Raw genomic sequence first — 26,983 nt, 5'->3', positions numbered from 1 at the left:
AGTGACTTTGCGTGGGCGCCCTGCCACGCTGCCCTCAGGTTTACTGCCTATCCCCATTTTACAGAGAAGGAAACGGAGACTCCAAAAAGCAGTGGAGAAGCCAAGTGCCAATGCACATGCTTTTTTTTTTTTTTTTTTTGCACATGCTTTTTAATTACATGACACCCAGCTTAGTGGTCACCAGGGCTGGGCCACTTGGGGTCCAGTTTGGCAGTCAGCTGAGTCCACTATGGGCTGTTCATATCTGGTGAGTTGCTTAACTGTTCTGTGCCTCGTTTTCCTGCTTCGAGCCTCCAGGATAACCACGGGACCTGCCTCCAAGGGGAGGCATGAGAGGTCCTTGGCACTGCCTGATGCACCTTCCCCGTGTGCGTCTGCCCTGAGTGGGGAAGCGCTTCGTAAACTTTAACCCCAGCCTTGAAACACTATTGTCCCTGAATGACAGGATGTGTCACCCTGTGTGTGGGTGGACAAGCGTGCTGGTAGGATGGCGATGGGGTGAGAATGGATGGACAGGTGTGTACTTGTCCCAGGGGCCCGGCCCGGCCCCAGCAGGGGTGAGAAGCTGCCTTCTGCCCCCAAGTGCACATGCTTTCCTTCGAGCAGACAAGCACTTTGGGGTGTAACCACGGGCAGGAGCGTGGCAGATGCCAAACCCCTGGAAGCCAGCAGCCTTGCCTGCCAGCCTGTCAGAGCCCACGTCTCCAACCAAGCCCTAATTCACAGGGCTGCTGCCAACGCTCATTAATAAATGAGAGAGAACCTCTCAGCAAATGTCGAGCCCCGACATGGTGCTGTGCAGCCCCTGCTGCGGGCCTTGGGCCCACACACAACCATGAGCCAGCCGGCTTCGGGGTTAACGAGGCCAGGAGGGTGACCTGCGGAACACCCTGTGCACAGGCATGAGGTCCCCTACAGCCAATCCAAGCCGGGCGAGAATGTCGGACGCCGGGGTGGGTGTTACATCTGGGATTTCCTTTGGGAAACTTAGAGGCAGCCGGGTTTGGAGGGTCCTGTTTGCTGCTACGGATCAGGACAGTTGGCTGGAGGTGGAAAGGACTGTCTGACTAGTGTGTTTTCCAACTGTCTGGGGAGCTGGAGAGTAGGGTAAGGAAAGGAAACATATGATCCTTACAGGGGGACCCGTACCTGGCTTGGGCAGAGTGAGGTTCTAGGAGCAGCATGCTGGCTGGCTTTAGCCAGGAGGGCTCCCCAGTTTCCCCCTAGAGCCTGGCCTTGTTTTGGTATCAGCCCATTGTCTCTGTCCCCACACAGCTTGATTTAGAGAGGCCTGCTGGAGGAAAGTGAGCTACCCACAGAGGTGTGCGTTTACATTCAGGGACCCTGTACCTTCTTTCATAAAGGGTCTCCCGGTGCCCCCACAGACAGGGACCTCATCTTCCTGGGAAGTCCTGCTTGGGTGATGTTTATACCTATAGCCGTATATGGAACAGATCCAGATTTTGTTGGGCTCTAACATATGTGCAATTACACTGTCCATCCTAAAGGAAAAAAAAAAAAAACCACACATAAAATTAGGCTTAGGAAGCGCCTGCTCAAGGGAGGGGGACCTGATGCTTCCTAAGCATCCCATCAGCAGCCCATCTGTGGGCTGAACCAGGCCAGGGGGCCCAGGCCTCAGGGCTGATCTTGCTCAGAGAAAACAAAGCAAACACCACAGCCCCCTCCCCCCCACCAGACCAATGGTCTCTACATTAAGCTCTGGGAGTGCCACTGAATGGATGGATGGATGGATGGATGGATGGATGGGTGGATGGGTGGGTGGATGGATGGGTGGATGGGTGGGTGGATGGGTGGGTGGATGGGTGGGTGGGTGGATGGATGGGTGGGTAGGTGGGTGGGTAGATGGATGGATGAGGTTAAGGTTTAGGGGAAGACCACCCCTGAGAGAACTCTTGAAGGATGGACAGAGTTGGGTGGGCAGTGGTTCCCCTGGGGACCATCCCGTGGCATCCCAGTCGGCATGGCGGGTAGTGGGTCTGGAAATGTAGAGCAGACAGTGCAATTTCAACCCAGAATTCTCCTCTGAAGTGGTAAAGAAGCTCAGCCTGCAGATTGGTGCCTCCCTGCCTCTGATATTTGTACACTTCAACGTCAGGGCCAGATTATGTCCTAAACGTACAAGGTTTCTGGTCCTCAATTGGCAAGATGCTTTCCCGATTGTTCATGCACCCAAGAATCATCAGCATGTGCTTGGGAGGCGACAGGTCATATCCCAGGACTCGTCCGTGGGGGGTGTGGTGTGTAGGGAGGCACAGTCCCTGTCCGAGTAAGAACACCCTGGTCTGTGTGAGATTCTTAGGAGGGTCATGACATAAATGCCGAAGGTGTCAAATGGGCCAACAAGTGATCTCACAGGAGGAAAGACATCTGCCCCCAACCTGCACAGCATCACCCCCTGCTGCTCGGCTCAGCACCAGGAGGGCGGGCACCCTTCCTAGGGGATCCGGCCTCTGGGCTCAGGGATCCGCGCTTCACGCTATATGGGGGAGGAAGACCTTACCAAAGCATTGTTTGTTTTGTTCCGTTCGGGGTTCTTATTTCATCTCTACCTTCCCCAGGCAAAGCTGCAGTGATTCTTCCCACTCAGGAGCAGGGGAAGGGGCAGCAGAAACTGTGGGACAGCTGAGCCCCGCCTGGGAGATGGGGCTGGAGCTCAGCCACGCCTTCCAGCTCCGGCCCGTTGCTTCCCACACGCACCACCCACCCCACGTCTTCCTCCGTGAGGGAACCACGCTTGCGAAGGGAAGGGTGGGAGCTGCCACTTCCTGAGCTCCTAGCAACTGCCGGGCTTGACGGTTAAACTGATCTAATCCTCCAAAGAGCCCTCGGAGTCTGGTAACGATTGCCCAACCTTGATAAATAAGGAGACTCAGAGTGAACGCGTGTGCAAGAAAATTCTCCAAGGATGCACCCTAAAGTCAGGTTCACTGCCAGGATTCCAAGTCAAGTTCACCTGAACCTGGTGGGCAGGATCCTACCATAGTTCCTGAAATCCCCCCACCACCACCCTGGAGCGTGGGAGGGACCTGTGAATTTGATGAGGAGATGACATTATATAAGACCCCAGCGTGGCAGGCTGGAGGGGCGAGTCGGGGAGACGTTCCTGCGGGCGTGGAAGGAAGCACACTGCCGTGTCGGGAACCACCAATGGGGCCACTGGGCAGGGAACGGGGGACACCCCTCGGGGCCGAGAGGCCCCTGGCTGATGGCTAACAAGAGAACAGGGCCTTGTCACACATGGAAACCAATTGTGCCAGCCACCAGCGAGCTGGGGAGAGAAGCCCAGGCTCCAGAAAGGAATGCAGCCCGGCTGACGCCTTGCGTGCAGCCTGGGGAGACCCAAGCGGAGGATCCAGCCGGGCTGGCCCCGACTCCCGATCCACGGAAACTGTGAGATCATACATCTGTGTTGTTGTAAGCCACTGAGCTTGTGGTAATTTGTTAAGAAAAGCCTCGCAGACTCATATGTTTCTCATCTAAACAAGTCCACGTAGCCTTCGGTAGCTCAGTCCGGTCTTGAAAATAGCCATTGACCCAGAAAGAAATAAAAATATTCACGTTGCCTTGGAAAAATCATTTCAGCTCCCTGCGAATCAGATTCCTCAATTGTGAGCGAGGACAATAACAGTACCGACGTCACAGGGTTGGTGGGAGGGTTTGCTGGGGTGATGCAGACTCGTTCTCAGCCTACAAAGTGAGCTCTCAACGCACGGTTGCTAACAAAGTCACATTTCTTTTATTTCAGGTTACCCACTCTCGGAGTGTGACGTGAGAAACATTCCAGGAGGCTGGCTAATTTGGTGGGTTTTGGCAAGGCTGAATTAATTTCCCCGTATTTGCTTCCAGGCCCTCTGCAACCAAGTACAACAAATGAGGAGGACTCAGATTCCTTCTCTCGTAGTGCTGGAGGCCACAAGTCCAAAGTCAAAGTGTCAACAGGGCTCTGCTTTCTCTGAAAGACCCAGGGAAGGAGCCCTTCCAGGCCTTTCTCTTTGCTTCTGGCGTTTGCCTGCAATCCTTGGCATGCCTCGGCCGGTAGCAGCAACACTTCAATCTCCACCTCCACCTACCCGGGACCTTCTCCCTGTGTGCATCTCTCATCTTGTCCCAGGGCCCCAGTCTGTGGAGTAGGGCCACAGACTTGGTTGACTTGGTTGACTTGGTTACCTCTGAAAAGATCCTATTGCTATATGAGGTCCCATTTACAGATACCAGGGCTAGGACTTCAGCATATCTTTCTAGGGGCACAATTCCACTCCCATGACACCCCAATGCCAAAGACCCTCACCCTCCTCTCTTCTTACCCAACTCTCCAGCTGTTTCAGTGCCCTGCATGGGATGGAACCAGAAACAGGAAGCCTCTGCCAACGGATTTCTGCAGTGTTCTGGCCCAAGGGAGGTATCCCTGCAATGATGTTCTGGACCTCTCTGGAGGGCCACAGAGACCATGTGCCACTCAGGTGCTGTCTCGAAGCAAGATGCAAGAGCCAAATGAATGATGGAGGTGATGGGAGGCAAGGGGGCAGGTGCAGGAGGCCGGCCCTGCAGGAGGCCAGGCTACCTGCAGAGGCAATAGGCAGATGCCCGAAAAATCCCTGACGATGGAGCTGAATTTCTAGGGAAGACAGTAAAAATTGCTTCCTCACTTCAAAGAAAAGCTGGTGCTGCAGATTCTGGGGCCTTCTTTCTTCCCAGTTCCTCTATGCTCCCTTTTGCTGAGGGCAGTGGAGGAGGATGGTGCATCTGCCCGGTGGCTCAGCTGACCAGATCGGCCGAGCCACTCTGAGCCCTGATGCTTGTGATCCAATGTGGTTCTTCCACCATGGCCACGGGAAGGGATGGGCTGCAAGCAGATGCGGCTCCAGAGGCTTCTGGGCGCTGGTGCATGGGGACTCACACAGTCAGCTGTGTCCTCTCAGGCTGGCAACTCTGTAGCCATACCGTGTGGGATTGCATGCCTGTGCCCACAAAAGGGATGTGTAGCCACAGGACACACACATCCGTAGGGTGCAAGTCTGCTTTCTCCCTCGGTGCACACCTGTGTCCTGCACAGGCCAGGGGCATGTCCAGTTGCAGCAGGCAGGTGTCATAGGTGAACCAGCACACACAGACCAACAGTAAACACTCCTCACCACCCCACAGGCAGCTGAGAGTACCCCTGTATCCCAGGGAACTACATTTCCCAGGCTCCCTTGCCAATGGCTTCTGGGCAGTTTGGGCCAATAGGAGGTTCTGATGGAACATGAGAAGATACAAGGAAGGGAAAAGTCAGGGTATTTCTCCCTCCCTTCCTTGCACAGTGTTGGTGGCAACTACTGCATCTTCTCCAGGGGTCCAGTTCCTTCTGGAAAGTCTTTCCCTTTGCATTCCCGGCTTCCTCCATGATCCAAGCACTTGCTGGATGGGCCGGCCTCTGCTAAAATCACCTTCTCTTGTTCTCATTTTACCGAAAGGCTGGAAGGTGCTTCCTCTTGTTGCTCACGTCTGGGCGCCTGATGATTCTCCTGTTTGGCTTCTCAGCTCTTCTCTCACCCAGGAAATCAATTCCCTTTATTAAATTTCCTCAGTCTGAACGACATAGAGTAGCTTTTGTTTTTCCTGGATGGACCCAGACTGAAAGAGTGATGACAACAACCATTTATTAAACATGTAGAAGGTTCCAGTGATTCTTTCATGCATTATCTCCTTGAATTCTCACATGGGTGGACCAGAAGGATGATCTATTGGTTCCATCTTGTAGACAGAGAAGATGAGGCTCAGAGAACTTAGCTAACTCGCCCAAGGAGAAACCCCTGCTTCCAACCCAGTTGTGGCAGAAAGAATACAAGCTTTGGAGCAAATCTCATTTCAACCCCTTAGTAGCTAGCTGGGCTCAGGTAAGTTACCTAGTCTTCCTAAACCTGTTTCCTAGTTCTAGACTGTTTTTATCAACCTAAATGGAAACCCCGTACCCATTAAGCAGTCACTCCTGTTCCCCAATCCCCTGTGCCCGTGGCAACCATTAATCTGCTTCCTGTTTCCATGAATGTGTTGGACGTTTCATATAAATGGAATAATACAGCATGAGGCTGTGAAGAGCTGAATTGTGTACCCCACTCGTTCCTCAAATTCCTATGTTGAAGTTCTAACACTCCAGGATCTCAGAATGTGATCTTGTTTGGAAAGAACCACTGCAGATACAGTTAAGAAGTCCACGAGGGTGGGCCCCAAGTTGACTTGACTGATGTCCTTATAGGGAGGGAAGATTTTGGCCCAGACAGACGCACCCAGGGAGAACGCCACAAGAAGATGAAGAAAGAGATGTGCAAGGCAAGGAACAGCAAGGATTGCCAGCAGAAGCTCGGGGAGAAGCATGGAACAGATCCTCCCTCCTTCACATGGTCAGAAGGAACCAATCCTGCCCACACCTTGATCTTGGACTCTGGCCACCAGAACCGTGAGACAAGGAATGTCTGGTGTTCAAGCCTCCCAGGGTGTGGCACTTTGTGACGGTGGCCTGAGCTTTGTGGGTGGCTTCTTTCACTTTGCATGTTTTCGAGGCTCACCCATACTGGAGTAGCGTGGCTCGTCTCTGTGTTCTGGGTCTGCTAGGGCTTAGCTCTAGAGTGTTGATAGCGTGGGGTCTCTAGACAGTAAGCGGGCAGCAATGTTCTCTTTGCTGCAAGGGTGGAGATATGACTAGGGTGGAGGGGCCAGCTGCCACAGGCGAGCCTTCCAGGAAACACAACTGAGGTTACACCTACGAGATCTTGGGGTGCAGAGCAACCTACATCTCGCTGAGAAACAGGTCGCAGCCTGTATGGCTTTTCTCACCACCCAAGAGCTATTCCTGGCTCTCATCTGCATCCAGGGGCTGAGGACCTTCCTAGGGTTACCTCTCCACGCGGAGGTCAGGCGTGTGGTATCCAGGCTCCTACACGCGAATCTCAGTGACAGCTCTGCCGCTTACATGCCCTGCCACTTGGGTCAGTTACTGCAACTCGCTGAGCCTTGGTCTCCCCGTGTGCAAAATGGGGACAGTTAAATAGTGAAGAAATCAGCTAAAACGGGAGAGTCTTGTAGGGTCTGGTCCAACCTGTAAAGGTCCTGCTGTTCCCTGCATGTGCCTGTTCTCTGTGTCCTTGGCAGCCCCACTCTCAAAGCCAGCTGTCCTCCCAGGGGTCCTGTCTTGCTTGGTGACACACCATCTACCTCCCTGCCCCCTCCCGTGATGGGTTCCCCTCTGCATCTCCATATCCAGTCTGTCTCTAAGGTGGAGCTCATACCCACTCTCTCTTTGCTCCATCCTGTTGTCCTAATTTAGGGCCCATCACCCTGGTCTGGACCTTTCTAGTATTTTCCTAACAGGTCTCTCGGCTCCCAGCCTTGTTCCATCCTCTGTAGTAGAGCCACAGTGAGCTCTCAAGACACAAGTCAGAAGCTGGAACCCCTCACTAGTAACCCTGGCCAGGAGGGCCAAATGCAGGCTCCCGAGCACGGAGTGAGGGACTCACTTCCAGCCCTGCCTTTCTCCTCAACCCCTGCTCCTGGGCCTTCTCTCCTTTGGGCCTTTTGTTTCAGTGGTCCCAAATTTCTTCAGCATTCCAGAAGACACCCTGTGTCCTGGGCATCCCCAGTGGCTCACTTAGGTCCTGGGACACGGTCGGGACTCGGTAACTATGGAATGCTTGGTGGCTGAATGCAGGTGTTGTACTTTGCCTGTGCTGGTGTTCTGACTCTTCTTCTCTCTCTTTTTTTTTTTTTCCTTTTCTAGAGATAGAGAGAGCCACGAGTGGGGGTAGAGGGCAGAGGGAGAGGGAGAGAGAGAGAATCTCAAGCAGGCTCCACACTCAGTGCGGAGCCTCATGCAGGGCTCCGTCTCACGACCCTGAGATCAAGACCTGAGCTGAAATCCAGAATTGGATGCTTAATTAACTGAGCCCCCCAAGCGCCCCTCCTCATTTTCTTAATGAACTCATGTTCATCTTGCAAAATGGGCTCAGATTATCTATTGTCTAAAAAGACGCCTCTGTCCACCTCGTATGCCTCAGAGGCCCTCTCTCCCCACCCAGACTACAGCTCCTTGAGCTTGCATTTATCATCACACTTCCACATGGAATTGTAATGGATCTGGCTGTCTCGCTCTCTCTCCTCTCCCTGCCGGGCACTAATTTCCTCCAGGAATAGGGCTGGACTCTTGTTTTTCACCCAGGTGGCTCAATAAAATGTCTGCTAAAGGATGAACAGACGAGGGAATGAATGTGTGAATGAATAAGGCACGTGCCTCTGTAGGCTCAGTTGCCCCTGACTGCAGACCCCACCATATTCTGCAAGACATAGCCCATATCACTGCCTCTGGGAAGCCTTCCCAGACTTCCTCAGGCTGATAGAAGTCAGGCCTCCCCGGAATTGATAGGCCATGACGAGGATCCCAGCAGAGCCCCACCCACTTAGGAGCAAGTCAAGGGCAGTCCCCACATTATTCAACATGGTAGCCAGAGGGATCCTGTTGGAACCCAGGTGAGAGCCTGTCAGGCCTCTGCCCCAAGCTCTCCAGCGCTTCTTCCCTCAGAGTAAAAGGCCAGGTCCTTACTGGTGACCACAGTCCCCTCTCTGACCGACATCTCCTGCTCCCTGCTCTAGCCACTCAGGCCTCAGGTAAGCTCTAACAGAGCTGTGACGCTTGCTGTCTGTCCCCTCTGCCCCACACGACTGTCCCCAAGACCTCCACGAAGCTCGCCTCCTCACCTCCTCCCAGGGGGCCCTCCCTGGCCACCCTCCTGATTTTTCTTGTTTATTGTCCTCTGAGGCCATATGATCGTTATGTGAATCACTCTCTGTTTTCCCCCGCTGCTGGGAAGGAAACGTTTCTCACCACCTCGAACACTGCTTGGCTAAGTAGCAGGCACTCAGTAAATGTTTGCTGAATGAATGAATAATCTGAGTGCCCAGGACTCAGTCTGGGGTCTGGTTTTTAAATTCTCAGTTTTTGATGGATTTGAATAGAGACTCAGAAATGCTGGTGGGGCCTGGGGGCGCACGGGACAGGATGAGAGCTGGAGGCGCTGGCTCCCCCAGGTAGGGTGACAAGAGGTCTCTGAGAATCACAGTTGCCCGGCCGAGAGAGAACGATCTCAGAGAAGCAAGGTCATTCTAGGCCCTTGGGCCAGACCCTCTCACCCAAAACATGCCAAGCTTCTGCTACCCTTAGGACCGGCCTCTGTTCCGCAGGTGCGTCGGGTTTAGGCGAGCATCCCTATAAGGACGAGGCCTGTGTGGGGTGAGAGGGGCTCTCAGCTCGTTGCCAGAACAGACTCCGGCCCAACAACCAGGGCAGCCCTGAGGTGGGCTCAGACTCTTCTCAGAGGAGGAGGGTCAGCATCGTGACCAGAATAGTTCTCCATGCAAGTTCAAGTCAGACTCTGCCTCCCCTGCTCTATCTACCATCGGAGGCTGATAGAACCCACGTCCCTGGGAGGTGGAGAGAGTTTTTCCATGAGAGACTACAGACCAGGAGGCATGCTCGAGGGGCAGGTCTCATGAGCTCCCAATCACGCATCCTGCTGATACAGGAACGTCTTTTTCCTCTACTTGGCCAAGCAATGCTCCCAAAAGGCTGGATGCAAAATTCATTGCTGGATGGAAAAATAAAATGAATGAATCACTGAGTCCTCAGAACTGTGCAGGGGCTAGGTGCTCGTTCTCAATGAGCACTGGCGGGGTTGGCTGGAACCGAGGAAAACACGACCAGCAGGTGGGGATGGATGGCAGCAGGTGAGGGCTAGTGACAGGCCACTGGGGGGTCCTCGTCACCCCAACGTGTGTTTGTCTGTTTTTAATTTTTTAAAAATTTATTTTAGAGGGAGAGACAGAGAAAATGTGGGCAAGGGAGGGGCAGAGGGAGACGGAGGGGGAGAATTTCAAGCAGACTCAGGGCTGAGCACGGACCCCCACTTGGGACTCGATCCCAAGACTCTGAGATCATGACCTGAGCCTAAGCCAACAGCAGACACTCAACCGACTGAGCCACCCGGGCGCCCTGTCTGATTTCATTTTTACTGAGGATAAAACACAGAGAGCAATCCTGAATGCAGCTTGATGAACAGATGCCTACGTTCATGTAACCACCATCCAGATCGAGATATAGAACATGGTCACACACACGCCTGGGGCTCCCTCTTGCCCCCTTCCAGTCAATTCTCCACAGAGGGGAGCCACGCCGCTGACTCCCATCGCCCTGGATTAGTTCTGTCTGCATTTGAACTTGATATGAATGGAAGCATCCAGTATGATCAGACTCTGTTTTTCTATCTGCTTTTCGTGAGGTGGGAGTTAGCACGTGAATGCCAACAACTGGAATCTGGGTGTGAAAGTGTGCTGGCAGGTGGCCTCCCCTGCAAAAACGTGGGTTCTGGGGCTATGAAGTGGATGGTTAATGCCTCCTTAAAGGAGCTGTCTTGAGCAGAATGATTTTCACCTTCTCTGCTGAGAGCCCCCGATCTTAAGAGCCGCCTTCGGTCTGACAGCAGACTCTCTCCTCTGCGGGCTGCATGAGTCAGACTCAGAGCCCAGCATCGTGCACTGTTCTGGTCACGATGCTGTGCCCACCTCTTCCGAGAAGCCTGCCGTGCCAGCCTGGCTCACAGCCAGCACCCGGCAAGCACGGAGCTGGCACCTGTAGGACACGTCCTGCTCTCTCTGGACCCCCCACCCACCTCCTCACCAGCAGCACAGGAGCCTGCATTCTGGCCCCTGGGTTCCTAGGGTCATTATGGACAGTTTGGGATATTTGCAGGACACAGAGCTGCCCACCGGCCTCTCCTCAGGGAGACTAAGGCTGCTTCTCTTCCTCGACATGCAGCAGGCATGGGACAGTGTTTCGCATGGGGCTGTTGGAAGAGCTGGGAATGAATTCTGGAGGCAGACACCTGGGCATCCGTGTTGGCCTATGTCTGGGCTGGGGAGCCTGCTTAGCATCTATACCTCCCACGAGGGAAGTGCTGCTTGTGGGGTGCTGCAAAGAGCAGAGGAGTTACACCAAGTGCCTGCACGTTAGCTATTTCAGAAGTTGTAGCTTCCGCTATCACAGCTCGCAAAGAAGAGGAGGGGTGGGGAGCTAGACTGCCTGGTTTGAATGCCACTGTCACCACTTGGCCCTGGGGCCTTGGGCCAGTTACTTAATTTCTCCATATCTTAGTTTCCCCATCTATACAGTAGAAGTAGTGACAGTTCCCACCTCACAGGCAAGCTGAGGATTAACTAAATATATATAAAGTGCTTGGGACGGTTCCTGGCATATAGTAAGTGCCTTGTACATGTTAGCTCACTCTTTCTCTCCCCACCCTCTATAACATACCTGATAATTACTTAAATAGTATTTAATCATAGCTGTTATGATGATGAGCTAACATATGGAAAGTTATGGAAATAATACATTTAGTCCCTGGTACACAGTGAGTACTTACTAGATATTCATTCTTATTTTTTTAAAAAATTTTTTTGTCATTTGGATCCTACGCAAAAAAGTGGGCAGGAGAGTGTGGGATGGATAAGCAGGTGAGGGTGGAGGGGAACACGGGCACCCCTGGGCTGGGCACCTACCAACTCCATGGGCAACTCAACAACCCACCTGTGATCAGCGGGGAGGGTGTCCAGTGGGTCTCTGGACCTCAGGCCTCCCCACCCCCAGGGTCCTTGGTACCAGCAAGCACATCACGAAGGCTTGTCGACTAAAAGCCAGAAACAGTCTAGAGAAAACAACCAGGTTTAAAAACAAACAAAACCCCAAACCAGGTAAATTTCCTTCCTGATCTTTCCGAGATGAGAGAACTAGGGGAGGACATCAACACCACTTCCGAGAACATGAAGGGCTTTTAAGGCCAAAGATGAGTGCTTTGTTTTCAGCTTCAGGAAAGACTGAACGGGAAGGAACAAACATTATCATCAGAGGCACAGCGATTTTGATGGAATCAAGGAAGAGCCCTCTAGTCTGAGACCGGGTGTCTCGGTCGCAGCCACTGGCCTTGGGACCTCACGTCCTCCTCTGCTTGGTGGCCTGTCTGGCTCCCCTAGCTGAGACCCCCGCTGCCAGCTGAGACTAGCACTAAGAAGCATGTGGCCACCAGGACCCCTGGGCGATGACCGCTCAGCATCGCCTGGCATTTGAAGGGTCAGCCGACTCGCTGCCCCAGAGCAAAGTGGTGCTGGTACAAGTCACAGTGGGAATCGCCTTTCCTCCAGCAGTCGCCACGCAAAGACTTTTTCTAAAGAATTTACACGAAGGGAATTGGCAACGGAAAAAAAAATCTGAGACAGAAGAACCCTTCATTTGAAAGCATCTGGGGATTTTTTGGTGCAACGGAGCATGCTTAAACTTGCCCAGGGAGGTTTTTCGGAAAAGAAAGAGAAAAGGAAGAAAAGAAAAAGAAAAGAAAATTCTGTTCAAACTTCACCGATTTTGCATTTTGAGAGACGTCGGCCAGTCTGACTCAGGCAGAAGAATTCTCCCAAAGGAACATTTCATGATGTGGCTTTTATCTGAAGCACTTAGTTTTACATATGTGATAAAAGTTTGTAAGGGCGTCTATCTGGGTTTTATTTTCTTTTCATTTACTTTTGTGGTCAGTTTGGGTACTTTGAAGGTGTGAGATGGATTTCTAGGAACGGAAACCCAGTGTGTAAACTGTGCTTACAGGAAACAAAACTTCGACTGTGGACGGCTCACAGAGGCTTTCATCCAGGAATCAATTTGGTTATAAGTCAGGGGTGGCCTGTAATAAAACACTGACATAAGGTGACTGGGCGTGATGCCGGGGAGCATGTTCCTGGAGGCATTAAGAATAAAGAGAACAAACACCGTCCACGCTGAATGGACTTACACACCCCACTATCCGCCTGAGGACTGGAGACTGGCCTTGATGCTTTCTAGACTTAAATATCAGGTTTCTATATCCACCCCCCACCCCCATAACAAATAATCTGCAAAACTTAGGAGACAAAATAAATCACACATAGTTCCCATGACCACCACTGTAACATCTTGGTGAATTTCCTTCCAATATTTTTTATTTTCGGGCCTCACAGAATAATCGTAGCCATATTCACATCTATTTTGTACCAGATGACCTTTAGAGGTTCCACATCTATGGGATTTTGACTCACTCAATTTGCTACTTAATAGAATTCTCCCTATGTTTAATAAACCTTCTAATAATCACAGACTTAATACATTTTTATCCACTAAGTGCCTCAAGAACTTTCAAAAGTTGGCCTTGAACAGGAAGGCGGAGGGGGTTTGTGTGATTGGAATATGGCAGGCTGCAAAGGCAAGGGGGAGAAACAGGAATACAGGGCAGAAAGCAAGGAAGGGAGGGCAGATTGCCAAGTAGGAAGGACAGGACACTTGGGGTTTGCAGGACGCCCCTGGAAGGACACCTATGGGTTCGGGATGTGCCGATGGTGGGGACAGTGGGAGTGGCTACAACCCAAAGGAGGATCCTGGGACCCAGCCACCAAGTGGGTGACCAGGGTGAAGGCGGGGGTCAGCAGGCAACTCCTGGAGAGACTGAACCTCGGGGCCACGGGCCACAAGGGCCACCAAGGTGGTGGAGGGGAGACCCTGCACGCGGCTGGGCCAACGGGACTCTTCACCCACCAGGCATCTGGCCTTGACTCACACGCAGGAATCCGTGGGCAGAGAGACAACAAAAGCTATTTTTCATGCAAGAGGAGTCGGACATCAGGAAAAATCAGAGCCCCTTTGTATGACATGCCAAATTGCTGAAGCGAGAAAATGTCTCGGGCGAGGGCTCAGATGCGAGCCGGGAAGGGCGCGCTCGCCCAGGGGGACCCGCCGTCAATGTGCGCTTGTTATCGGGGCTTTTCAGAGCGAGGCCCGGAAGCGAGCGCCCCCCCAACCGCCGCACGGCAGAGATGAGCCGGTGACACGGCCTTGGCCGGACTGGCCGGCCCCTGGAAGGGAGCCTGGGTGTCCTGAGATGTCCCCGGGGAGTCTTCGGGGCCCCGTGTGCTTTCCCTTGCTTGGGGCTGGGGCTGGGGTTTGGCCAAAGTCGCCCTTCCTCTGCCACCCGTCCTCACGGGTGGGACCCCTTCCCGCTGCCCAGGGGCAGGGCATTCTCTGGCTTGGTAAAGGACAGTAACTACCAGGCTTTGGGCCCTTTGTTCCCGGCTCGAACTAAGCCCTGGCATAGCTCATCCCGCCTCCGGTGAGCAAATCTGGGCTGTGGGGTGTCGCTAAGGCCCCATTTTGCAGAGAGAGAAACTGAGGCTCTGCAGATCCCATGAAATGCTTGGCTGGCTGCTCCACAGCTAGCAGGAGGCAGAGACTGGGCTCCAACCCCACTCCCCTGGGGATTGATTTGAGCCCGCCTCCCCCACCCCACATCCCCCCCCCCAGGAGGCCACTGGTCCAGCCTGTGTATTTCAAGTCTATGGCGAAGCAGATGGGCCTGGAACCCTGCATGTGTTTCCCTCCACATCCTCCCAGCCACCCTATGAGACAGGACCTGGTACAGCCCCCCAGGAGCAGCACCCCACAGCCCGCTGTGCTCCCCTGCTCTCCACGCCCTGAGCTGCATTAGACGGCGCTCTGGTCTCCTCTGGGTTCCCCGGACCCCGGAACCAGAGGGTAAGTTCCCCGAGAGCTTGATGCACTTCGCCAGGGCGAAGCCAGGCACTCAGGAGGCACCCCAGAAATGCTTAATGGTGACGGAGTTTCAAGTAATTCTGCTCCCCAAGGCAGCCTCGGGCCTTGGGTAGAGTTGGGGGCAGCCCTTGGACAAAAACGAGAGAGGTGAGGTCTGCAACCAGCACCCACTTCTGCTCCCCACTCCAGCCACCGACTTCTGGGCAAGCTCAGGCCCCCCAGCACCAGCTTCCCCGCCCTGCTTTTCTCATCAAAGGCTCTGCTCCAGGCAGAAGGACACGCAGGGGAGGCTATGTCATTTATGGGGTCCAGAGCAAAATGGCAAGGCTGATCCTCTTGTTCAAAAATGATGAAGAATTTAAAGATGGTGACAGCAGAGCACCGAATGCATAGACGGGGTTCAAGCCCACAAGTCTTCGGCCTATGAGTACAGCCCTGGTGACAACAGTCATTTTACATCCTTCGCACATGACCTGTTATGGGGTCTGGAGTTTTCTAGAACAGTCTTGATTTTAAATTGTGTGCATCTCTCCTCTGCCTTGCCGCCTCCTCAAACAAACTAGGAATACCAAAATCAGGATTTCAATAATACCTCCTGTAGTACCTCTTACACCTTGGACAACAGTAGAAAACCTGCTGCCTGCTTTTTACCTAGTTTTGGTTCAGAAAATACAAATGCCACAGTGTCATTATTCCGGGGGGGAACCGAAGGCACTGGGGTTCAACATTCACGGCCTGACATCTCATCACAAGGGGGATTGGTTTTCATCCATCCAGCAGCTGACTCCCACATCTGTCTCCGGGCCTGCCCTGTCTCATCCCTGCAGAGGGGCCTGGTCCCCCACCCTGTGCACTCAGCCCATCTGAAATCCAGCTCTTCTCTCTCCAGTCCCCCTAGACCACTCCTCCTTGTTCTGTGTCTTGGGGAATGGCTCCACTGCTTAGGGGGGTGTTTATCATTGTATCCCATTTTATAGATGCGAAAACTGAGCCTCGGAGCAGCTAGGGAATTTGTCCAAGGTTGCAGAGAATGCAGGGTAGGGCAGGATTCAAATGCATGTCTCGGGGCACCTGGGTGACTCAGTTGGTTAAGGGTCTGCCTTCTGCTCAGGTCATGATCTTGGGGTCCTGGGATGGAGCCCCATGTAGGGCTCCCTACTCAGCAGGGATTCTGCTCCTCCCTCTCCCTCAGCCCCTCCCCCTACTCATGCTCCCTCTCTCTCAAATAAATAAAATCTTAAAAAAAAAAAAAAAAAAGCATGTCTCTTTGGCCACCCCCCACCTCCTACCAGCCCCCATCCTATTAACCATCACACGGATTTGGTTCAGATATCACCTTCCCTGACTCTTTTTCTGGAAAGTGAAGCTCCCAGTGGGAGATGTCAGAGAGGTGTGCGAGCCCCTATCTGCAGGGTTTCGCAGATCAGGGAATGAGCCTGAGTTTATCACAAATGGGTTGTGGTCCCATTGAAAGGTGTCAAGCTGGGGAATGAGGTCATCTGATTATATTTCTATAAGATCTTTCTGTGTGAAGGGCTGGCATGGGGTGGGGGGCAGGAGAGAGAGCAGGGACACCAGTCAGGACCCTGCTTGGGGCATGTGGGCGAGAGATGACAGAGGCTGGGATCCAGGTGTAGAGAAGTGGGGGGGGGAAGCAGGGGGTGTGTTCGGGGGTGAAGCTGGCAGGGCTGGGGAGGGCTGGTGCAGGAAAGTGGTTCCTGCGGTGGTCAGCACTGTGCTGGGCAGTGTCTGCTGGAGGCTGAGCCAAGCCCCGAGTGGGTGGGAGATGACTCAAGGCTGATTCTCCTGAGAAGAGACCACACTGGCCAGCAGCAGCACGTCTGACATGTGAGGCCACTGCCTGCATGTGGTTCCTTGCCAAGGTGTCAGGGTGAAAAGAGGCCAAGCCTACAGTGTTTCCAAGAAAGGCAGCCTGAGGTCCTGTCCTCTGTGCAGTGCCTCCGTGGGAGCGGCCGCTGTGCCTTACCGGCAGCTTCCCAAGTACCTTCTCACTGCACAGTCACACAACTCTGGCGGGGAGAGGGAGGGACAGAGGGACGGGGAAGACAGACAGAGGATGCGGGCAAGAGGGAAGGAGGAGAAAGAACGGGGGGAAGAGGAGGAAGGAAGGATAGATGGAAGAAGGAGGAAAGAAAGAGGGAAGGAGGGTGGAGGGAGAGACGAGAGAGGAGGGAGAGAGAAGGGAGGAGGGAGGAAGGTGGAGGGAGGAGGGTGGAAGGAGAGAAGGGTGGAGGGAGGAGGGAGAAGGATGGAGGGAGGAAGAAGAGAGGAAAGATGAGAGAGGAAGGGAGAGGGAGGAGGGCAGGATGAAGGGATGAAGAATGGAAGAGGATGGAGGATGGAGAGGAGGATGGAGGGAAGGACAGGTATCATGTGTCAGTTTCCCACATGAGCAAATCGAGGCTCTAGGAGGTTGAGGGATAAGTAGAGGACAGGTCAGATGGTCAGTGGCAGGTTTGGGGCCAGGCCACAGGGCTCCTGGCCCCTGTTCTGATGTTCCTACACCCAGGCACCCCGTCCTCCTCTATCACAGCCCAGATCCCGCCACACCCGAGTTCACAGCGGCAGCCTCAGTGGGTGCCAGGAAATGGGACAGGGGCACCCTCGGCCGGGGTGGCCATCACTGCCCCGGGCACGGCCTGGGTGCTAGACCCTATTTCAGTTCCTAATTGAGAGTCCTCAGTCAGGTTCTGATTTTATGGTTCCCAGAAGCCACTCAGAGCGGTTCAGCCTCCGAGAGGTGATGACATAGCACCGTGCTCTCCACCAGCCCGAACATCCCCGGAGACGCTCAGCCCTCCATTCCCAGGCCCTGGGCCCAGTGAGCTGACCTGGGGCCCTGCTCAAGTTGGCTGCAAGGGTGGGGCAACTTCTTCTCCTGGGAAAATTCCCAAGGTTCCAGAAACATGGACAAGGGAGAAGGCAATTCGGCCTTGACTATCTACAAGATGCCAGGCACCTCGCAGGTTATTTTGCACACGACCCTGTGCACAAAACCATGAGGTTTTCTCACAGAACCTTCCAGATGATCCCAGGGGCTAATCTGATGAGGTCCCCACCTTACCATGGAGGAGAAGTTAGGAGTCTGGACCCCAACCCAGGTCCATGTGACTTCAGGGCTGGCCGTCTGCTGCTGCCACTTGGGTGCGGGCTAGTGGGGCCTGGGAGAGCACCCTGGGGTGGGCATCCAGCCCTGCCTCTCTCCCCAGGGGCCAGGAGGTGCCCGAGAGAGGGACGGCGGGGGAGCCAGGGAGGCCGACCAGCTTCCGTTCCTGGGTTTTCTCCCAGGCTCTGGAGTTGCGCTGGAGTCAAGAAATCCCCAGGGCATGGGACACCTGGGTGGCTCAGTTGGTGAAGCATCTGCCTTCGGCTTAGGTCATGATCCCAGGGTCCTGGGATCGAGTCCCACATCGGACTCCTTGCAGGGAGCCTGCTTCTCCCTCTGCCTGTGTCTCTGCCTCTCTCTCTATGTCTCTCATGAATAAATAAATAAAAATCTCAGAAAAAAAGAAAGAAAGAAAGAAAGAAAGAAAGAAAGAAAGAAAGAAAGAGAAAGAAAGAAGAAAGAAAGAAAGAAAGAAAGAAAGAAAGAAAGAAAGAAAGAAAGAAAGAAAGAAAGAAAGAAAAGAAAAGAAAAGAAAAGAAAGAAACTCACTCCCTGGGACCTTTCCCCACTCTCAGAGAGTGGGGAATGGCCAGGGAAGAGGAGGGACACCTCATAGCACTTGGGGGTACCTCTGCCTCCATGGGCTTGGTGTGGCAGGAGGCACAGAAGGGTTGATGTGGCCACAGGAGGGACCTTGCTCCAGGTCTGCAGTCCTCCCGGGCGGGCATGGGGCAGGCCAGGTAGGGGAAGGGTGAGGGCAGCTCCAGTTAAAACCCCAAGCCCTATAAGCCCGAGCACTAGCTCTGCGGCTGGGCGCTGGGGCATAAATTCTTGAGGACCCCAAGGAAGGAGCTGGGGTGGCTTCGTGGGGGAGGCTGGCTTGAAGAAGGAGGGACAGAAGTCAGGGCAGGGGGATGGTAAAGTGGGGTGAAAGATCCTGATGTTTAGGGGAGCAAAAAACAATCAGAGGACCCTTCCAACCCCATACCCCAAGAGGGCGGCTCCCAGGCCCCATCCTGGCTCCAGGAGAGTGGGAGGGCAGGGAGGCCTGTGCCAAGGCTGGGTATGGAGTCATACCAGATGTCTGCCACCTTCCAGCCAGTCAAGCCTCGCGTCTCCCAAGGGAGGACCTGTCTGCTTTGCACAAACCCTGGAGCTTCCCTTGGAGGGTCGTCTGGCCCCCCCCAGCCCTGTCCTGACATTGCAGAGGTATCACAGAGCCCTTGAAATGCAAAGGGGCAAGGATGTCTAGCCCTTGCCCAGATGGCTATAGGGTGATGGACGACCTTCAGGCCTCCTCACAGCCCCTGTGTGCTCCAGGATGACAGCTACCTTCATCTGGCTCCCGGCCTACACTCGGGAACCTGCTAGAGTAGGGGCCAAATGCAGTCCTGAGTCCCCCCAGTGTTGTCCGAACGTGCATTCGGTTTGGGGAGCACCTGCTCTGTAGGAGTGCGCTGGGCACTTTCGCATCTGTTGCTTCATTATCTTATTTTCCAGACACGTGAACAACTCAGAGAGGTTAAGTAACCTGCCCAAAGCTGCACAGCTACCTGGGAAAGCTGGGATTTGAACTCAACACCTGGCCTCCTGCCTCTACCGCATGCTGCCTTTTCAACAGTCTATTTTAATGTGACAGAAGGAGACAGGGAATACATTTTTCCCAGGCCTCTGTATCGGAGACAGTCCGGCGTCTCTTGAGCAGTGATGTCCTTTACCAGGTGCACCCTGGGCACCTCACACTGGGTCAGGCTCTCGTCTCTGTCCCAGCCCCGGGAAGCCCAGGGGCAAGCGTGTGGCCCATCTCCAGCAACACGGCCGGCCTTGGCAGCGTGCATTTTGTGCGCTAATCGGACTCCGACCATCATCTTATTTCCCTGCTCTTATTTCTACTTCCATCCCAGTGCCTCCCCTACTTTGTTGTTTGTTTTTATCTTGTCCCTTTCTTCCTTTCTCTCTTTTTTGGTTAGAGGGAGAAGAAGAACTAAAAAGAGTAAAATCATGCGATGTCATTTTCACAGCTTTGAAAAGTTGTTCATATAAAGAAATTGTCACGTTAGAAAAGCAGTGTTCCCCCGTCTGCTACCATGTCCTGACTTGCAGTTCAGAAGAGATGGTCTCATGCAGCACCTCCCAGAACTTCATGGGGCTGAAAAGCAAGAACTGTGGGGGGGGGGGGGCCTTGGGCATGGGGCATAGCCTTAGCACCCCAGTGTGTTCTCTAACTGAGGCTGTTCCCAGGCAGCTGGCCCGTGCACACGTGTCCTTATTGGGAGCCAGGGGCTGCTTCTCTGAGTGTGTGTTTGCGGGTTAACTGTGATGGAGCTGAGAGCGGTGGCAGAGAAAGGCCCAGAGGGAATGAGCTCCCTTCATCCTCCTGCATTTCTTGCTGCTTACTTCTCCTACTACGGTGGCTGTTCATTGCCCAGTCTCTGCCCGGTGCCCGCCTGAGGGGAGGCTGCACCAAGGAAGCCCTCACCAGGCAGCCCCCAGACCCCCTTCTGCTCCCGGGTCTGTCACAAACGAGCTGTGTGACCTTGGGTGAGTCACTTTGCCTCTCCGGCCTTGAGTTTCCTTTGCTTGCAGAGTGTGAGGATCGGGCCACATCAGCAGCCCCACCCCCAGTGTGGACACATGCTGGGGTGTCACAGGCAGGGTGAGCTGGGTCATCTGCGATTCAGTACTCCTAAGACGGGAATGGAAGTGAGCACCACTTATGCCACCAGTCACCTAAAGCAGATGCCAGGCCGCCTTGTGAGTGGAGCTGCTCCCAAGATACGTTTTCTTGAAGGAAAGAGAAAAGAGTGGAGCTGCCCCCGCGCCCCCCCCCCCCCCCCCCCCCCCCGCAAAACGATGCTTCTCTTAGAGCAATGGTTCTCTACCAGGGGTTGATTTTGCCTTTCCCCTATACCTGCACCCCATACATGCCAAGGGGACCCTTGGCAACGTCTGGAAGTATTTTGGGTTGTCACAGCAGCGGGGGGATGCTCCTGGCTTCTAGTAGGGAGAAGCCAGAGATGCTGCTCAACATCCTATAGCACACAGGACAGCCCCAACCACAAAGAAGGACCCAGCCCCAAATGTTGGTGTACTGATGTTGAGAAACCCTGTCCTGCTGTGAGGGGCAGTTGATGATGAATCCAAACACTGGGGACCGTGATGACTTAGTGTGGTCCTCTTGCGGTCCCCTCCTCAGCATTCCTCAGCATGACTTTGGGCAGTGGGCATGTGGGGTGGTAGCCCCAAACTCTGGAACCCCCATGAGTACGTGCTTGATTTCCTTTCCCGATCCTGCTCCCCACTCAGACATGGCCCCCCCAGCCTCGTGGCTGTCATACCCCCAGACCCAGGCAGTCATCCCTGACTCCTCACCTCCTCCTGCCTGTCCTTCTCTCCACTTCTCCCCCTCACTGCTGCCGTCAGTTAGCCCCTGGCTTCCAGGCTGGTCCCCTGCAACGATGACCAGACTGGTCTCCTGGTGGCCTCCCCTGCCTTCCAGAATCTCCACTCTCCACATGCAGCCAGAGGCTCTTCTAAAATCATAAACCTGATCACTTTGCCCCCTTGCCCCAAGCTCCTCAAAGCACCGACCCTGAGCCTGACCTCCAAGCCTCTCCAGCACCCCTACGGGGTGGTCCCCTCAGGACCTCAGCTTGCCTTTTCCTCTTCCTGGAAGATCCTCCTCCAGTCCTTCAACAGCTCTTTCCTGTCCCCTTGACCGATGGCAACGCTCCCCAGCCCCTCCCAGCATACCCTGCTCTGTTTCCATCCTAACCCTCATCAGTACCTGGAAGTGTCAGCTACCCCATGAAAATGATGGCTCCAGGAGAACAGGGAGTCAGTCCCACCCACCGCTGTGACTAAGAGCCTCGCGTGTCTGACACAGAGCAGGTGCTCCGTGAGCACGTGCGGAACAGTGAATAAATGAATGGATGAATGAATGAATAAATGAATGAATGCAGGCCCAGCAGATCGGTGACTTATAGCCCTTACATGTGTGTCTTAGCAGAAAAAAGGTTGAGAGCCATTGAAAGAAGTAATCTCAGAGGTTCTTCCAGCTGGAGGATCCCCACCCCCCACCCCCCTGCCAGCCCACGTTGTGGCCTCATGAACCTGATTCATTCTGGAGGCTGGGGGGCAGAGGGCTCTCTGGGGCTTGTGTGGCAGACAGTCAGCAATGGGAGGAATGTTCCAGATCATCTAGGCCTCACCTTCAGATGAGGAGACAGATGAGGCTCTCTTTCACAGCGCCAGTTGGGCTATGCAGTTCTTTGCCTCCCCCCGTCCCTGAGACTCTGGATCTGATGACCTGAGGTCTCTTCTTCCTCTGCCCTTCTGTGACTATAGCCTGAAAATCTTGAGTCTCCCCATCTGAGGAGACTGACCCAGGAGAATTATTTTAAAGAGCTGCTGCTGGGGTGCCTGGGTGGCTTAGTCTGTTAAGCATCTGCCTTTGGCTCAGGTCATGATCTCTGGGTCCTGGGACCGAGCCCCACATTGGGTTCCCTGCTTAGCTGGAAGCCTGCTTCTCCCTCTGCCTCCTGTGCTTGCTCTGTCAAATAAATAAATATATAAAATCTTTAAAAAATAATAAATAAAGAGCTGTTGCTTTCCTACAGAGCCTTTTTGAAGCCTCTCACATGGGGGTCCTCCAAAGCCGGCTCTGTGGTGAGGTCATTAAATCAGACCACCGAGATCCCCAGCTTCTCCTCACTCACTCAGCGGGGTTCAGCTAAAAGGACCTGGGTTTTTCTTATAAGAAGACAGAAAGCAGTGAAGAACAAAGCAGGGCATTAAGGAAAAGTAGATACGAGAAGGGACTGCCAGGGTCCCTTCCTGAATGTCTAGAGAGTGAGCACCAGTTAGGGAGAAGGCACAGGTAGGGAGAGCACCCCTGTAACAGACTGAATGCCAATGTCCCCCAGAATTTCGTAGATATTGATGCTCTAACCCCAGTAGTATTTGGAGGGGGGGCTTTGGGGACAGTGAGAAGGTTTAGATGGGGACTTGGAGGGGGGGTCCTCATGATGGGATTGGTGCCCTTCTAAGGAGAGAGCAGAGAGCCAACGCTCTGCCCTGCGAGGACACAGCGCAAAGGGGACCGACCACCTGCAAGCCAGGAAGTGGGCTCTCACCAGGAACCAGACTGGCTGGCACTGGATCTTGGGCTTCTAGCCTCCAGAACTCTCAGAAATAAATGCTGCTTAAGCCACTGGCTCTATCGTATTATGTTATGGCAGCCTCAACTGAGTAAGACAACCCCCACACTTGCCCCTTCTCAAATCTGTGTGGTTCAAATAAAGGAAATCCTCTGGCTGGTGGAAAGCCAAGCTCATTCTGTAGTACTCAAGAGCTGGGACCATCTTATGCCTCATCTTCTATATCTGTGAAAGGCAGATAATTAATATTTACCTTGAAGTGTTGTTGACAATTACATGAACTAACGTAGACCTGCACGAAGGTCTTCACTAAGTGATGGCTGTTATTATCAACACCAGAGGGCAAAGGAGAGCCGGCGGGTGAGGTGACTAGCTGGGGGAGGCCTGCTCTGGCTGCTGTCACCCACCTACGCCTGACTGGACAGGCTGCCTATGAGTTATTGCAAGAGAAAAATGAAAGCCAACACGGACAGGAAAAGTTCCCAGTCCAGCGCCTGGAGTGGAGTGGGTGAGGAAAGGACGTTATTTGAATCAAAACATCTCTGAACGGTCCTCCGTGGGGAGCATGGTTTAAGGCAGAGCTTCCTGGCACCTGCTAGGAGAGGGTTCCGAGTGTCCTGGAGGAGTAAGCTCCGTCCCCAGGCCTTTGGGCCACTGGGCCCCGGCAGCTGCAGCCCCTGGGTAGTCCCTGATGGCTGTCCTCTCTTCCCCCGGCCCCAGGCTGCGGTACTAATAGTTCCTTTTTCTCTTGTGCCATGGTGTGAATGAAGTCTGGGTATACTGGTGTGAGAGGTGCTGCCCAGGTGAGGGAGGTGGGTCCATGAGGGACCCCCCAGGGGCCCCAGCGAACACTCCGGAGCTAACAGTGGCCCTGGGGGCTTTGGCACCCTGACATAAGCTGCTGCCTTCTGGGCCCACAGTCTCCTCCCCTCCTGTGTTTACACGAGGTCTTTGGTTCCCAGCACACAGCACATGTTCCCATAATGCTTGCTTGCATTCTGTAGCTTGCCTAACTGCAAAACGATTAGAGACTGGACAAATGCTGGTTGGTGATACTTATGATACAAAAGTCCACAAAGATGGTATTACTTCTTTTCTATGTCCCTAGCCTTGGGCTGAGTGTCACCAAAGGCACAAAGAAGGAATGAGGTGGGGTTCCGGGAAGGGAGAGAGCAGGAGGCCGATTGTGATAGTGACGGGCTAGTCCAGAATGGGGTAGAAGAAGAGAGAGACAGAAACAGAGACAGAGGCAGAAATAGACAGAGAGAAGAGATAAGAAAGGGAGGGGAGGGGAGGGGAGAGGGGAGGAGAGGGGAAAGGAGGGGAGGAGAGAAAGAGTATGTTATGCAATTTGGGCATCACTTGTGCATTCTCACTTCTGAATGCCTTCATGCTGCTGTCAGCCCAACCCCAGAGCTAGGCTCCACTGGGTAGTCAAGTACTTGGTTCTATTTTTAATGGCAACCCAGAAGCTGTTTGGGAAAGGGCAGGATGACATGGTGGGAAGAGCTTTGTAGTGAGACAAAGGCTCAAATCTGGCCCAGCAGCCTCCTACCTGGGTGCCTCTGGGCAAGTGCCTTACCCTCTCTGAGCCTCTGCATCCTCGGCTGCAGACAGGGGTAAAGACAGCATCCTCTCAGAGCTGTCGTGAACGTGGCATGTGCGAACAGGCACAGGCTCTGCACACTTGTCGGACAGAGGAGCAAAGCGGGGAGACCTGGCTTTGGGGCGGCAGAAAGGGGCTGGGGTGCTGGTAGCCCTGCCAAGGCTGGGAGCAGGCCTGTCGGACTGCATGGATGCCCTAAGTACACAGAGGGCTGGGCTCTCCTGGCCTGGCCACATCACTGATGGGAGATGATCTGAAACACTGCTTTTTGAGTTGCCAGTAAAGCCTTCGGACTCCCATGGTCACAATCAGTGTTTTGTTAGCGGCCTGGCACAGTATTTCTCCAGGATCAGCCTAGACGCTTGATCTTTTCATCTCCCCACCACCCATGTAAAGCTTTGGGGTACTCTGTTAGAGAACAGGTGGAAATCATGCATTTTACACTCAAGGCCAACGCTGGGGTGACCAGGCCCCCAGGAAAGGGCTTGGGATGACTGTGCTGTCGGGGTCCCGGCCTGGACCCTCACTGGCAGGTGGAGGCATCGCCGATGTCAGGAGATTGTGTTTCTCTGAGGTAAGCGGCAGTTTCCACCCAGGTCCAGGGACCGTCACGATGATGCTAGCCACGACAAGGAATCCTGAACCAGCATTCCCAGCCCCAGGTTGGTCCGAGGATGCTCCAGCTTTCGGATGTGGCCTGGTTTGGCCCTCAGAACCCCTGAGCTCAGGTTGGTGGGGGGATGGCAGAGGCAGCTCAGTTCTTGTGGTGAAGTCCCCCAGATGGCAATTCCCCACCCTCCCTCTGCCAGCGGAGCCAGCTGCCCAGATCGGCTTGGGGCTCTCTTGATGAACACCGAGTGCAAACGGCTCGAGGCAGCTGGCAAGATGCTAAGTGCAGCATCAATCCTAATTAGGATGAGGAATTAATAAAGGAGGCATTCGAACCGCTCTGCAGAGGCCAGGCTTGCTGCCGTGGAGGAGTTAGTTCCGATTTCCACTGGGAAACTGGAAGGCCTGGGGGTCCACGTGTGCATTTGGGTGGTGACAGCGGCGTGACTTTACTGTGCCACGCAGAGCCTGTGAGGTAGAAGATGGGGGCTCTGCAGCCCCTGTTCTGTGTCTAATTCAGGTGCTGTGGCAGGTAGTGACGTGGGTACATTCTCCAGATGAGAAGAGTAGGTGTTCGTGATCTGAGCAATTGCACACCAAAAATGATGTTTTTCAAAAGAAAAAAGGAGGGCCCACTGTGATCGTGGGCCCACTGATCCTTTGTGTGGCTGTGTTTCCCAAACTATTGATTGCACATGCCCGCTCCTCCAAGACTGCACTTAGCCCTGGCATTAAAGCCCAAATTGCAAAGGGCAAGGCAGCCTCGTTTGGGAAGAGGGTGTGTGTGTGTCTGGAGGGGCGGGGGGGGGGGGGTTGTGTGGGTGGAGGGAGGGAGGCAGAGGTGGGCAGGATTCCCGTGAGAGCGAGTCTAGGAGGAAGAGAAGGGAGCAAGTTCAAGCTCGCCCAGCCGACCCAGCTTTACAAAGCCTCTTTTTAGATGACTCCAAATACAGCCAGAAAAAGGGCCATCTCTTTAAGGGCTCCCCACCAGCCTTCACCAAGCTCCGACCCCGCTGAACTATTTGCAGGAGCTGGACCTGCAGTCGGGAAGGCTGCGTGTGTGGGAGAAAACCCGAGTAACCGAGGGGCGGAGTTAACACCCGGGGCGCGGGGCGGGGGGGGGGGGGGGGTTACGGAAAAAGAGGAAACTCAGTGCGACGAGATCCGAAAGCAACGCTCCGCCAACTTGCCCCATCCCTTCTCGCATCTGAAAGCCGGGACCCCGCGGCAGGCCCGTCCACACCCGGGCTGGGACCAGCCACCTGTTCATTCCAGCTCCGCAGCGGGGCGGGCGGGAGGCGCTGGAGTCGGGCGCATTTTGCCATTGGAGGCGGCCGGGCCCCTCCCGCGGAGGGAGCGGTCCCCGCGGTCCCGGGACACCCATCCCGGCCCCCAGAGGCATCCCCACCTTACACCCTCCGCCGGGATGCACCCTCGCGCGTCCGGGGGCGCAGCGCCCCGCCCCTCCGGCCCCGACGGGGCGGCCACGCCCCTCCCAGGCAGTTGCGGGTTCGCGGGTCGGCCCTGCGCGCTCGGGTGTCCTGCCCAGGTCTCCCGCAGCCTCCCTGCCGAGGGACCAGGGCCACGGGCGTGCTCCCCTAGTCGGGGGGGGGCAGCCTCGGTGACGCACCCCTCCCTCCGCACCGAGCAGCGAGCAGCGGGCCGGGGCCCCGCAGAAGAGTAGGCGGCGGAGCAGGGTCTGGGCGGCGGCAGGCTCCCGCGACCCCGCGCTCCCGGAGCCGCTCGGAGCCCAGCCCCCACCCCACCCCACCCCCACCCCACCCCCACCCCCCGGCCCGGGCCCGGGCCCGAGC

The 26,983-nt window shown here is 54.6% G+C and overlaps 1 protein-coding gene across 1 annotated transcript in view; it reads right to left on the bottom strand.

The window, feature by feature from the left end:
* CACNG4 (calcium voltage-gated channel auxiliary subunit gamma 4) overlaps nucleotides 1-26,983 on the bottom strand; it is a 60,273-nt gene that overhangs the window by 32,538 nt on the left and 752 nt on the right. The gene's annotated exons all lie outside the window — the stretch shown is intronic.

This window comes from Canis lupus, chromosome 9 (genome assembly GCF_003254725.2).
Source record: "Canis lupus dingo isolate Sandy chromosome 9, ASM325472v2, whole genome shotgun sequence".
NCBI classification, from domain to species: domain Eukaryota; kingdom Metazoa; phylum Chordata; class Mammalia; order Carnivora; family Canidae; genus Canis; species Canis lupus.
The sequence above is the reverse complement of the archived record's forward strand: the minus strand, read 5'-3'. Positions and strand labels throughout refer to the sequence as shown.